Source organism: Hordeum vulgare, chromosome 2H (genome assembly GCF_904849725.1).
Source record: "Hordeum vulgare subsp. vulgare chromosome 2H, MorexV3_pseudomolecules_assembly, whole genome shotgun sequence".
Classification (NCBI taxonomy): domain Eukaryota; kingdom Viridiplantae; phylum Streptophyta; class Magnoliopsida; order Poales; family Poaceae; genus Hordeum; species Hordeum vulgare.
Window position 1 is genome coordinate 16,654,170 of NC_058519.1, and position 12,309 is coordinate 16,666,478.

General features: G+C 44.9%; 1 pseudogene; it reads left to right on the top strand.

Moving 5' to 3' along the window:
• The first annotated feature begins 7,864 nt into the window (after window positions 1-7,864).
• Window positions 7,865-11,787, top strand: LOC123429242 (annotated as a pseudogene).
• The last annotated feature ends 522 nt before the right edge of the window (window positions 11,788-12,309 follow it).

Here is a 12,309-nt window from a genome sequence, read left to right on the forward strand (position 1 = left end):
TTTTCTTGTGAAACCTTGGCTCCTTTGCTAAGGCAATGGCACCAGTGTTGTCACAGAACAAGGTTATTGGATCCAGTGCACTTGGCACCACTCCAAGATCCGTCATGAACTGCTTCATCCAGACACCCTCCTTAGCCGCCTCCGAGGCAGCCATGTACTCCGCTTCACATGTAGAATCTGCTACGACGTTTTGCTTGGAACTGCACCAGCTTACCGCACCCCCATTAAGAATAAATACGTATCCGGTTTGCGACTTAGAGTCGTCAGGATCTGTGTCAAAGCTTGCATCGACGTAACCTTTTACGACGAGCTCTTCGTCACCTCCATACACGAGAAACATCTCCTTAGTCCTTTTCAGGTACTTCAGGATATTCTTGACCGCTGTCCAGTGATCCACTCCTGGATTACTCTGGAACCTACCCGCCATACTTATGGCCAGGCTAACATCCGGTCTAGTGCACAACATTGCATACATGATAGAACCTATGGCTGAAGCATAGGGGACGGAGCGCATATGGTCTCTATCTTCATCAGTTGCTGGGCACTCAGTCTTACTCAATTTCGTACCTTGTAAAACTGGCAAGAACCCTTTCTTGGACTGTTCCATTTTGAACCTCTTCAAAACTTTAACAAGGTATGTGCTTTGTGAAAGTCCTATCAAGCGTTTTGATCTATCCCTATAGATCTTAATGCCTAGAATGTAAGCAGCTTCTCCTAGGTCCTTCATAGAGAAACTTTTATTCAAGTAACCCTTTATGCTCTCCAAAAACTCCACGTTGTTTCCAATCAGCAATATGTCATCCACATATAATATTAGAAACGCCACAGAGCTCCCACTCACTTTCTTGTAAATACAAGATTCTCCAACCACTTGTATAAACCCAAATGCTTTGATCACCTCATCAAAGCGTTTGTTCCAACTCCGAGATGCTTGCACCAGTCCATAAATGGATCGCTGGAGCTTGCACACCTTGTTAGCATTCTTAGGATCGACAAAACCTTCGGGTTGTATCATATACAACTCTTCCTTAAGGAAACCGTTAAGGAACGCCGTTTTGACATCCATCTGCCAGATTTCATAATCGAAAAATGCAGCTATTGCTAACATGATTCTGACAGACTTAAGCATCGCTACGGGTGAGAATGTCTCATCATAGTCAACTCCTTGAACTTGTGAAAAACCCTTTGCCACAAGTCGAGCTTTATAAACGGTCACATTACCGTCAGCGTCCGTCTTCCTCTTAAAGATCCATTTGTTCTGAATAGCCTTGCGGCCCTCAGGTAGTACTTCCAAAGTCCACACTTTGTTCTCATACATGGAATCTGGGCCCACCATTGCTTCTTCATAATTTGCAGGTTCATCGTTGTCCAACAACATGATTGATAAGACGGGATTACCGTACCACTCTGGAGCAGCACGTGGTCTCGTCGACCTGCGTGGTTCGACAGAAACTTGAACCGGAGTTTCATGATCATCATCATTAACTTCCTCCTCAACCGGCGTGCAACGACAGAGGTTTCCCCTTGCGCTGCGCCACCATCCAGAGGGATGAGAGGTTCGACAACCTCGTAAAGTTCTATCTTCCTCCCACTCAATTCTCTCGAGAGAAACTCCTTCTCGAGAAAAGCTCCGTTTTTAGCAACAAACACTTTGCCCTCGGATTTGAGATAGAAGGTGTACCCAACTGTCTCTTTTGGGTAACCTATGAAGACGCACTTTTCCGCTTTGGGTTCCAGCTTTTTAGGCTGAAGCTTTTTGACATAAGCATCACATCCCCAAACTTTAAGAAACGACAACTTTGGCCTTTTGCCATACCACAGTTCGTATGGTGTCATCTCAACGGATTTTGATGGTGCCCTATTTAAAGTGAATGCAGCTGTTTCTAATGCATAACCCCAAAACGATAACGACAAATCGGTAAGAGACATCATAGATCGCACCATCTCTAATAAAGTACGATTACGACGTTCGGACACACCATTACGTTGTGGTGCTCCAGGCGGTGTTAACTGTGAAACAATTCCACATTGTCTTAAGTGAGCACCAAACTCGAAACTCAGATATTCACCCCCACGATCAGACCGTAGGAACTTGATCTTCTTGTTACGATGATTTTCCACTTCACTCTGAAATTGCTTGAACTTTTCAAATGTTTCAGACTTGTGCTTCATCAAGTAGACATAACCATATCTACTCAAATCGTTAGTGAAGGTGAGAAAATAACGATATCCGCCGCGCGCCTCTACGCTCATCGGACCACACACATCGGTATGTATGATTTCCAACAAGTCACTTGCACGCTCCATTGTTCCGGAGAACGGAGTCTTAGTCATCTTGCCCATGAGGCATGGTTCGCACGTGTCAAGTGAATCAAAGTCAAGTGACTCCAAAAGTCCATCAGCATGGAGTTTCTTCATGCGCTTTACACCAATATGACCTAAGCGGCAGTGCCACAAAAATATGGCGCTATCATTGTTAACTCTAACTCTTTTGGTCTCAATGTTATGTATATGCGTATCGCTATCAAGATTCAATATGAACAATCCTCTCACATTAGGTGCATGACCATAAAAGATGTTACTCATAGAAATAGAACAACCATTATTCTCTGACTTAAAAGAGTAACCGTCTCGCAATAAACAAGATCCAGATATAATGTTCATGCTCAACGCAGGCACTAAATAACAATGATTTAAGTTCATCACTAATCCTGATGGTAACTGAAGTGAAACTGTGCCGACGGCGATTGCATCAACCTTGGAACCATTTCCTACGCGCATCGTCACTTCATCTTTCGCCAGCCTTCGTCTATTCCGCAGTTCCTGTTTCGAGTTGCAAATATGAGCAACAGAACCGGTATCGAATACCCAGGCACTACTACGAGAGCCGGTTAAGTACACATCTATAACATGTATATCAAATATACCTGATTTTTCTTTGGCCGCCTTCTTATCTGCCAGATACTTGGGGCAATTGCGCTTCCAGTGACCCATACCCTCCGTTTCAGGCTTAGGTCCAACTTTGGGTTTCTTCGTCGGATTGGCAACAGGCTTGCCGCTCTTCTTCGAATTACCCTTCTTGCCTTTGCCGTTTCTCTTGAAACTAGTGGTCTTATTCACCATCAACACTTGATGTTCTTTACGGAGTTCAGACTCTGCGACTTTCAGCATCACAAACAACTCGCCGGGTGACTTGTTCATCCCTTGCATGTTGTAGTTCAACACAAAGCCTTTATAGCTTGGCGGCAGTGATTGAAGGATTCTGTCAGTGATAGCCTCTTGCGGGAGTTCAATCCCCAGCTCAGCTAGACGGTTTGAGTACCCAGACATTTTGAGCACATGTTCACTGACAGACGAGTTCTCCTCCATTTTGCAAGCATAGAATTTATCGGAGGTCTCATACCTCTCGATCCGGGCGTTCTTCTGAAAGATGAACTTCAACTCCTGGAACATCTCAAATGCTCCATGACGCTCAAAGCGACGTTGAAGTCCCGGTTCTAAGCCATACAAAACTGCACATTGAACTACTGAGTAGTCCTCCTTACGTGCTAACCAAGCGTTCTTAACATCCTAATCAGCCGTAGCGGGTGGTTCATCTCCTAGCGCAGCATTAAGGACATAATCCTTCTTCCCAGCTTGTAAGATTAGCTTAAGATTACGAGCCCAGTCTACAAAGTTGCTTCCATCATCTTTCGACTTAGCTTTCTCTAGGAACGTATTAAAATTCAGGGTGATAGTCGCGTGAGCCATGATCTACAACACAAATATATTCAAAGTGGACTTAGACTATGTTCAAGATAATTAGAGTTTAACTTAATCAAATTATTTGCTAAACTCCCACTCAAAAAGTACATCTCTCTAGTCATTTGAGTGGTTCATGATCCACTTACACTAGCTCAAGTCCGATCATCACGTGAGTTGAGTACAGTTTCAGTGGTAAGCATCCCTATGATAATCATATCATCTATATGATTCATGATCGACCTTTCGGTCTCATGTGTTCCGAGGCCATGTCTGCACATGCTAGGCTCGTCAAGCTTAACCCGAGTGTTCCGCGTGCGCAACTGTTTTGCACTCGTTGTATGTGAACGTTGAGTCTATCACACCCGATCATCACGTGGTGTCTCGAAACGACGAACTGTAGCAACGGTGCACAGTCGGGGAGAACACAATTTCGTCTTGATATTTTAGTGAGAGATCACCTCATAATGCTACCGTCGTTCTAAGCAAAATAAGGTGCATAAAAGGATTAACATCACATGCAATTCATAAGTGACATGATATGACCATCATCACGTGCTTCTTGATCTCCATCACCAAAGCACCGGCACGATCTTCTTGTCACCGGCGCCACACCATGATCTCCATCAACGTGTTGCCATCGGGGTTGTCGTGCTACTCATGCTATTACTACTAAAGCTACATCCTAGCAAAATAGTAAACGCATCTGCAAGGACAAACGTTAGTATAAAGACAACCCTATGGCTCCTGCCGGTTGCCGTACCATCGACGTGCAAGTCGATATTTTCTATTACAACATGATCATCTCATACATCCAATATATCACATCACATCGTTGGCCATATCACATCACAAGCATACCCTGCAAAAACAAGTTAGACATCCTCTAATTTTGTTGTTGCATGTTTTACGTGGTGACCATGGGTATCTAGTAGGATCGCATCTTACTTACGCAAACACCACAACGGAGATATATGAGTTGCTATTTAACCTCATCCAAGGACCTCCTCGGTCAAATCCGATTCAACTAAAGTTGGAGAAACCGACACTTGCCAGTCATCTTTGAGCAACGGGGTTACTCGTAGCGATGAAACCAGTCTCTCGTAAGCGTACGAGTAATGTCGGTCCAAGCTGCTTCAATCCAATAATACCGCGGAATCAAGAAAAGACTAAGGAGGGCAGCAAAACGCACATCACCGCCCACAAAAACGTTTGTGTTCTACTCAAGAAGACATCTACGCATGAACCTAGCTCATGATGCCACTGTTGAGGAATGTCGCATGGGAAACAAAATTTTCCTACGCGCACGAAGACCTATCATGGTGATGTCCATCTACGAGAGGGGATGAGTGATCTACGTACCCTTGTAGACCGTACAGCAGAAGCGTTAGTGAACGCGGTTGATGTAGTGGAACATCCTCACGTCCCTCGATCCGCCCCGCGAACAATCCCGCGATCAGTCCCACGATCTAGTACCGAACGGACGACACCTCCGCGTTCAGCACACGTACAGCTCGACGATGATCTCGGCCTTCTTGATCCAGCAAGAGAGACGGAGAGGTAGAAGAGTTCTCCGGCAGCGTGACGGCGCTCCGGAGGTTGGTGATGACCTCGTCTCAGCAGCGCTCCGCCCAAGCTCCGCAGAAACGCGATCTAGAGGAAAAACCGTGGAGGTATGTGGTCGGGCTGCCGTGGAAAAGTCGTCTCAAATCAGCCATAAAACCTCCGTATATATAGGTGGGAGGGAGGGGGCCTTGCCTTGGGGCTCAAAGGGGGTCGGCCGAGTCCAAGGGGGAAGGATCCCCCCCCCAAACCGAGTTGGACTTGGTTTGGTGGGTGGGAGTCCTTCCTTCCCTTCCCACCTCCTCTTTTTTTTTCTCTTTGATTTTCTTTCCTAGGCGCATAGGGCCCTTTTGGGCTGTCCCACCAGCCCACTAAGGGCTGGTGTGCCACCCTCAAGGCCTATGGGCTTCCCCGGGGTGGGTTGCCCCCCCCCCCCGGTGAACTCCCGGAACCCATTCGTCATTCCCGGTACATTCCCGGTAACTCCAAAAACCTTCCGGTAATCAAATGAGGTCATCCTATATATTAATCTTCGTTTCCGGACCATTCCGGAAACCCTCGTGACGTCCGTGATCTCATCCGGGACTCCGAACAACATTCGATAACCAACCATATAACTCAAATACGCATAAAACAACGTCGAACCTTAAGTGTGCAGACCCTGCGGGTTCGAGAACTATGTAGACATGACCCGAGTGACTCCTCGGTCAATATCCAATAGCGGGACCTAGATGCCCATATTGGATCCTACATATTCTACGAAGATCTTATCGTTTGAACCTCAGTGCTAAGGATTCATATAATCCCGTATGTCATTCCCTTTGTCCTTCGGTATGTTACTTGCCCGAGATTCGATCGTCAGCATCCGCATACCTATTTCAATCTCGTTTACCGGCAAGTCTCTTTACTCGTTCTGTAATACAAGATCCGGCAACTTACACTAAGTTACATTGCTTGCAAGGCTTGTGTGTGATGTTGTATTACCGAGTGGGCCCCGAGATACCTCTCCGTCACACGGAGTGACAAATCCCAGTCTTGATCCATACTAACTCAGCTAACACCTTCGGAGATACCTGTAGAACATCTTTATAGTCACGCAGTTACGTTGCGACGTTTGATACACACAAAGCATTCCTCCGGTGTCAGTGAGTTATATGATCTCATGGTCATAGGAATAAATACTTGACACGCAGAAAACAGTAGCAACAAAATGACACGATCAACATGCTACGTCTATTAGTTTGGGTCTAGTCCATCACGTGATTCTCCTAATGACGTGACCCAGTTATCAAGCAACAACACTTTGTTCATAATCAGAAGACACTGACTATCTTTGATCAACTGGCTAGCCAACTAGAGGCTTGCTAGGGATGGTGTTTTGTCTATGTATCCACACATGTAAATGAGTCTTCATTCAATACAATTATAGCATGGATAATAAACGATTATCTTGATATAGGAATTATAATAATAACTATATTTATTATTGCCTCTAGGGCATAATTCCAACAACATGCACTTCAAAGAAAGACAATATGAGCATCGACAATATTTGTCACTAAGTTGATCAGAACAAGCCGTCCACCATAAGACATAAGCTTACCCCTCCAACGGCTTAGTTTTTTTAAATCGATTTTCAAAGCGTTCACACTCCTTATTGAACAACTTATGATAATGAATTGGTATACCTAAATAAGTAAATGGCAGGAGACAAATTCACATCAAAACAATTGTATGTAAGCATCCTGTTCTTCTTTGACTCTTTTCAAAACAGAACAATTCACTTTTGTTATAATCGATCTTCAATCCCGACAATTGCTCAAAAGGGCATATGACTAGCTCCATGTTTTTAGCCTTTGCCCTATCATGTTCCATGAAATAATTGTGTCGTGTGCGTATTAATTATAGAATGGACACACCACCATCCACTAGATGGGATACTAGTCCTCCTTGGCCCGACCGATAAGAATTGTCAAGATGGCTACTATTATGTTGAACAAAATAGGAGACATCGGATGATCGGATCCCCTTGTCTTAGGCCCTTTTGTGTCTAAAAATAATGACTTGTGTCATCATTTACCTTAATCTCAACGCCGTATTTTTAAACAAAGGATTCGATCTCATCTGCGCACATGTATTGTAGGTGTTTGATGAATTGTGTGAGCCAAATATATACTTCCTCCGTTCCAAATTTTTTTGTCTTAGCTTTGGCTAAAAATGAATGCATCTAAATACTAGAACTTGATTAGATACATTCATATCTAAAGAAATCTAAGATAAGAATATTGAAACGGAGGGAGTGGTTTGTTCGGAATCAAGCTTTGGATGATGGGGTACGATGGATAAAAGTTTAATTCAATAGGAAAAACTGAAGAATTTAAGGATGGGAAATTAAATTATCGGACGGTGGGGTGGAGATGCCCTTGCATTCAATACGAAGGAAGGATCCAAGCTCATGGGCCCGTTTGCAACCACGTATTGAAATTTGGCCCAACCAAACATCGGAACCACCACTCTACTGTCTACTCCACACACTACGCTCAGAACAGAAACCCAAATCCACAAACCCTCGCTCATCCGCCGGCGCCGCCGTTGCCGTTGGCATCCGCAGAGCAGGCGACGGCGGCCGACCCGCACAAGATGGAGGAAGCCGCGGAGATGATGCTGTCCTACATCTACGACAACCTCCCCGACTTCCCCCTCTACAACGGCGCGCGCCTCGCCGCCCTCCCCGCCGCCCGCCGCGCCGACCGCATCAGCCGTCTCCCCCGCGACGTCCTGCGCAACATCGTCGCCCGCCTCCCCGTCAAGGAGGCCGCGCGCACCGCCGCGCTCTCCTCCCGCTGGCGCGCGCTCTGGCGCTCCACGCCCCTCGTCCTCGTCGACATCCACCTCCCCCTAAAGCCCGAGCCTTTCGTCCCACGCCGGCCGACTCGCCGACCGTCACCGCCGCCGTCTCCCGCATCCTCGAGGCTCACCCGGGCCCCTTCAGCTGCGTCCACCTCATCTGCAGCCGCATGAAAGCCTACAAGCCCCAGCTCGCGCGCTGGCTCCAGCTCCTCGCCGCCAAGGGCGTCCAGGACCTCGTCCTCGTCAACCGCCCGTGGCCGCTCGACGTGCCCCTCCCCGCCTCGCTCTTCACAATCGCCACCCTCACCCGCCTCTACGTCGGCGTCTGGAAGCTGCCGGGCATGGCCGCACTGCGTGGCGCCTCCTTCCCCCACCTCCGCGAGCTCGGCCTCTATTTCGTCGAAATGGAGCACGGCGTCGTCGACTCCCTCGTCGCCAGGAGCCCCGTCCTGGAGGTCCTCAACATCATGGGATGCATCAATGGCGGGTTGCGTCTGCGTGTGGTCAGCAAGACGCTCCGGTGCGTGCAAATCTGCGGCTCTGTTCTGGAGGACATCGCCCTGGTGAAGGCTCCATGCCTCGAGCGGCTCATCCTGTCATCACCTATTAAACCCGATCATGGGTTGTGCACCAGGCTCAGGATTGGAGATGCCCCCAGCCTGCACACGCTTGGATACTTAGAGCCAGGGCAGGTCCTAGAGCTCCAAGGCACCGTCATCATGGTACATCTCCCGTACGTCTCCATTTATTCAGTTAGCAGATATTATTAACTGATCGATGACTCAATTGTGTGATGTTCCTTGTCGAATTCGTTGAATTTCAGCCCGGGATAAGGCCGAGCCAAAGTGCCATGCTCACGGGTGTGAACATTCTGAGTTTGGATGTCCGTTTCGGGGTTCGCAATGACGTGAAGATGGTGCCCACCTTCTTCAAATGCTTCCCCAACGCCGAGAGACTGCATATTGTGGTATGTGTTGCGATAGGATGTGAGAGGTTTTATACGTGATCGCTCTTTATATGTGGTTGCGGCGAGACTGCATATTATTGCATACTTCAAGTCATTCATATTGTTGTATGTCTTTATATGATCTTTTTTGTTTTGTGCACTGTAATGTTAATGTATGATGCGTAGCATATGTGACCAGTTATAGGTTAAATTCCCAGCCTTGCCATTTATTCTCAGCCACCATCTGGTCTTCTTGACAATCTACATACGTAGACTATACTATACAGTTAGAATTATTAAGGGTTTCATGCTGATCATTTTATATCGACACTTGGTAAGAATTTGTTTTCTTGTGGTACAATGATTACTATTCCGATACCTTGATTTGTGGTGCTTTGCTTCTTTACCTATGTCCAAGTTTTCTTGTTCTGTTGTTTCTTGCTGTATTAATAGGAGTTACTGTAACAGATGCAATATTATTCCTTATTTCAGACTTTTGAAAGGTACACAACTACACATTAGTAAACTAGCACATTGAAGTAGACAGTTTCCTGAGGATTTCTGGTATTGGTACTACCATAATCGCTGTATTGATGCTAGTACACTAGTTTTACCATATCAGGATCTTAGGGATTTATATCCTGGTAATTTGTTATAGAAAGAGGCTATGGTAGTTCACATCCTGAAATTCGGATTGAAAAACATATCTGATTAAATGTTGTTAATGCGAAAGTCATACATTGCGGACTGGAGTTTGCAGCCTCACATATATCTTAATTTGCTGTCCATGAATCATTTTGTTTTTTTCTCTCTGCACTACTAGTTTTTTTTTTAATTTGACTACTAGGTTATTTAGTAGTTAGTACATTCTGCTACTTTCACGCATTGAAGTATAGAGTTGTCATTAAGGCTGTAGTTGCCACATCTCCTACATATCTGATCCTGCATTTAGGTATGGACCAGTATAATTTGCAGTATTTGGTGTACACTCTGAAGTCTTTGCCCGCATAAATGCTCTATTTGCTCACAAAAAGGACTTCCATAATAGTATAATACACTTTCCTTTGCAAACCTTTCCTTTCCAGACAGCTAATGGAACTATGTACGTACCAATTTATCTCAGCTTATTCATGCTCTGGTTACTAATAATTTCTCTGCATGTCGCTTGAAAATAATTCCCATCTCGCAGCAGATGCAGATTTTGTTGTTTGCAGTGTTCTCACCGATTAGCATAGATCTTTTTAGGCAATTATCATTCGAGTTCTTTATGGTCCTTTTATTTTCTTCTACTGTGAAATGTGAGCCATATATATAGTTACTCACGCTAGGCTAAATAATTTGCCCGTGAAGAACGGAATAAGACGATGATAACATCATCAACATTGTTACAGTATATGTGGATTGCACTGACCCTTTGACTGATATAGCTGAAAAAGTCTAAGCATTACCATTTTTTCATAGCCATCAGGTTGTCTCTACGCACACAGACTAGATTTGTTAAGATATTTGTTGCCGATGTTTTGTTGTGCCACTGTTTATAACTATTTTGATTTCTATTGCCCTGTTTCTTCATTTTCTGTTTTTTCTAGATTTTTTTGTTCTAGTTTTTCTCATTGTCTTCATGCGAGCTAGCAGTGTCTTCGATTAAGTAAGAAATGTTAACTGCACAATATCTGGCACTCGTCTTCAATTAAGTCATAAATACTAACTGGTTTTCATGGATCACATCTGGAAGTTTGTGTTGAAGAATATTTCTGGTAAACCGTAATTAACCTGTTTAAGACCTCCACGGTAGATTTCTGTTCTCGCAAAAAAAAAGACCTCCACGGTAGACTGAAATCTGCTGCCCCACTTTTTAATCTGTTATGTACGTGAGATGACAACACCAGCAGAGTTGTTTTTCTTTTCCAGTTGTCTGTTAGGTGCTAGTTTAATGCATGGCAGTATTGATGTGCCATTTCTCCCAACAACATAACTAATTTGAGGCATCCTTTATTCGCCATATACGCAGCCTACCTTTCCCAACTGTTGACTGATTTAATCTAATTTTGTGCAGAGTAAAAAATGCGATGAACCCACTGGTGAGCCCCTCGCCGTCAAGTTCTGGGAGGAGTCTGGTCCCATTGAGAACGTCGTCTCGCGCATCAACCTGTTGACTTTCCGTGAGTTCAAAGGGGACCGAGGCGAGGCTGGCTTCCTGGAGTACGTCTTTCAGAGTGCGCGGGCGCTGGAGGTGGCAGCTATTTTCATGGCCAATCCAAGCTTCACGCGGTTCTCGACAGACGAGGCACTTGTCCGGGTGCAATACAGCGCTAGGAACCTGGCGAGCACATCCTGCAAAAAGTGCGTCATCTGGAGTAGCCGTCCTGAAGGCGGCGATCCTTGGAGCCTCAGAGTCGGGGCAGATTTCTCCTTGGAGGACCCGTTTATGGTGAGGTCGCTGAGGGAGGAGGACAGCTGAGCTTACCGGAGAAGTGGACTGCTTTTTCATGCAAACTATGAGGTGTGGTGGTATTTGTTGCTCGCTGTGCTGCCCTTGCAATGGCCTTTCAAATTTGTGGCTTGGTGCCTGGTAACTTTAAGCAGCAGACTAATAAGCTGATATTTTGACTTGCTGTGTAATGCAACCTTGAAGCGTTCCATTGCTGGTTGTGATTTGGTGATGATATACTCATATATTGCTCATCTGCATCACTTGATCAACAGCAAACCTTAACGTCTCCTTTTAGGCCCTGTTCCGGATGCTTATTTCTGAAGACATAATGCGCGACGTGTGAAAAACAGTTTGCAATAAGAGTAATACAATAGTTGTTACTTTTCGATTTTTTGGCGATTATTGCTGGCCAATTTCTACAACTGCTGATACGAACTAGCCACCAGGTTGATAGTCTCGTACTCGAATTATTTTTATCTTAATGTCTGTTTAAACTTGAGTAAATGAAGTGTTTGTTATAGTAGTGGGTTCTCTAACACTTCAAATTCTCTTATCCAAGTTTTTGACATTTTAGTTATTAATGGATGACCCCTTTCCCAATTTATGAGTAGCAAATCTTCTTCTTTTGGTTATTGCTGAATTATTTTTTAAAAGTTGTTTAATTTTTGGTTTTTTACTTTGTTTCTAGAGTTTATTTGAATCTTGTTTCCTCAAAAGAAGATTTTAAATATGCGACTCTCTGATTTTACCTTGTTTTTTCTAACTTGTAGATTCT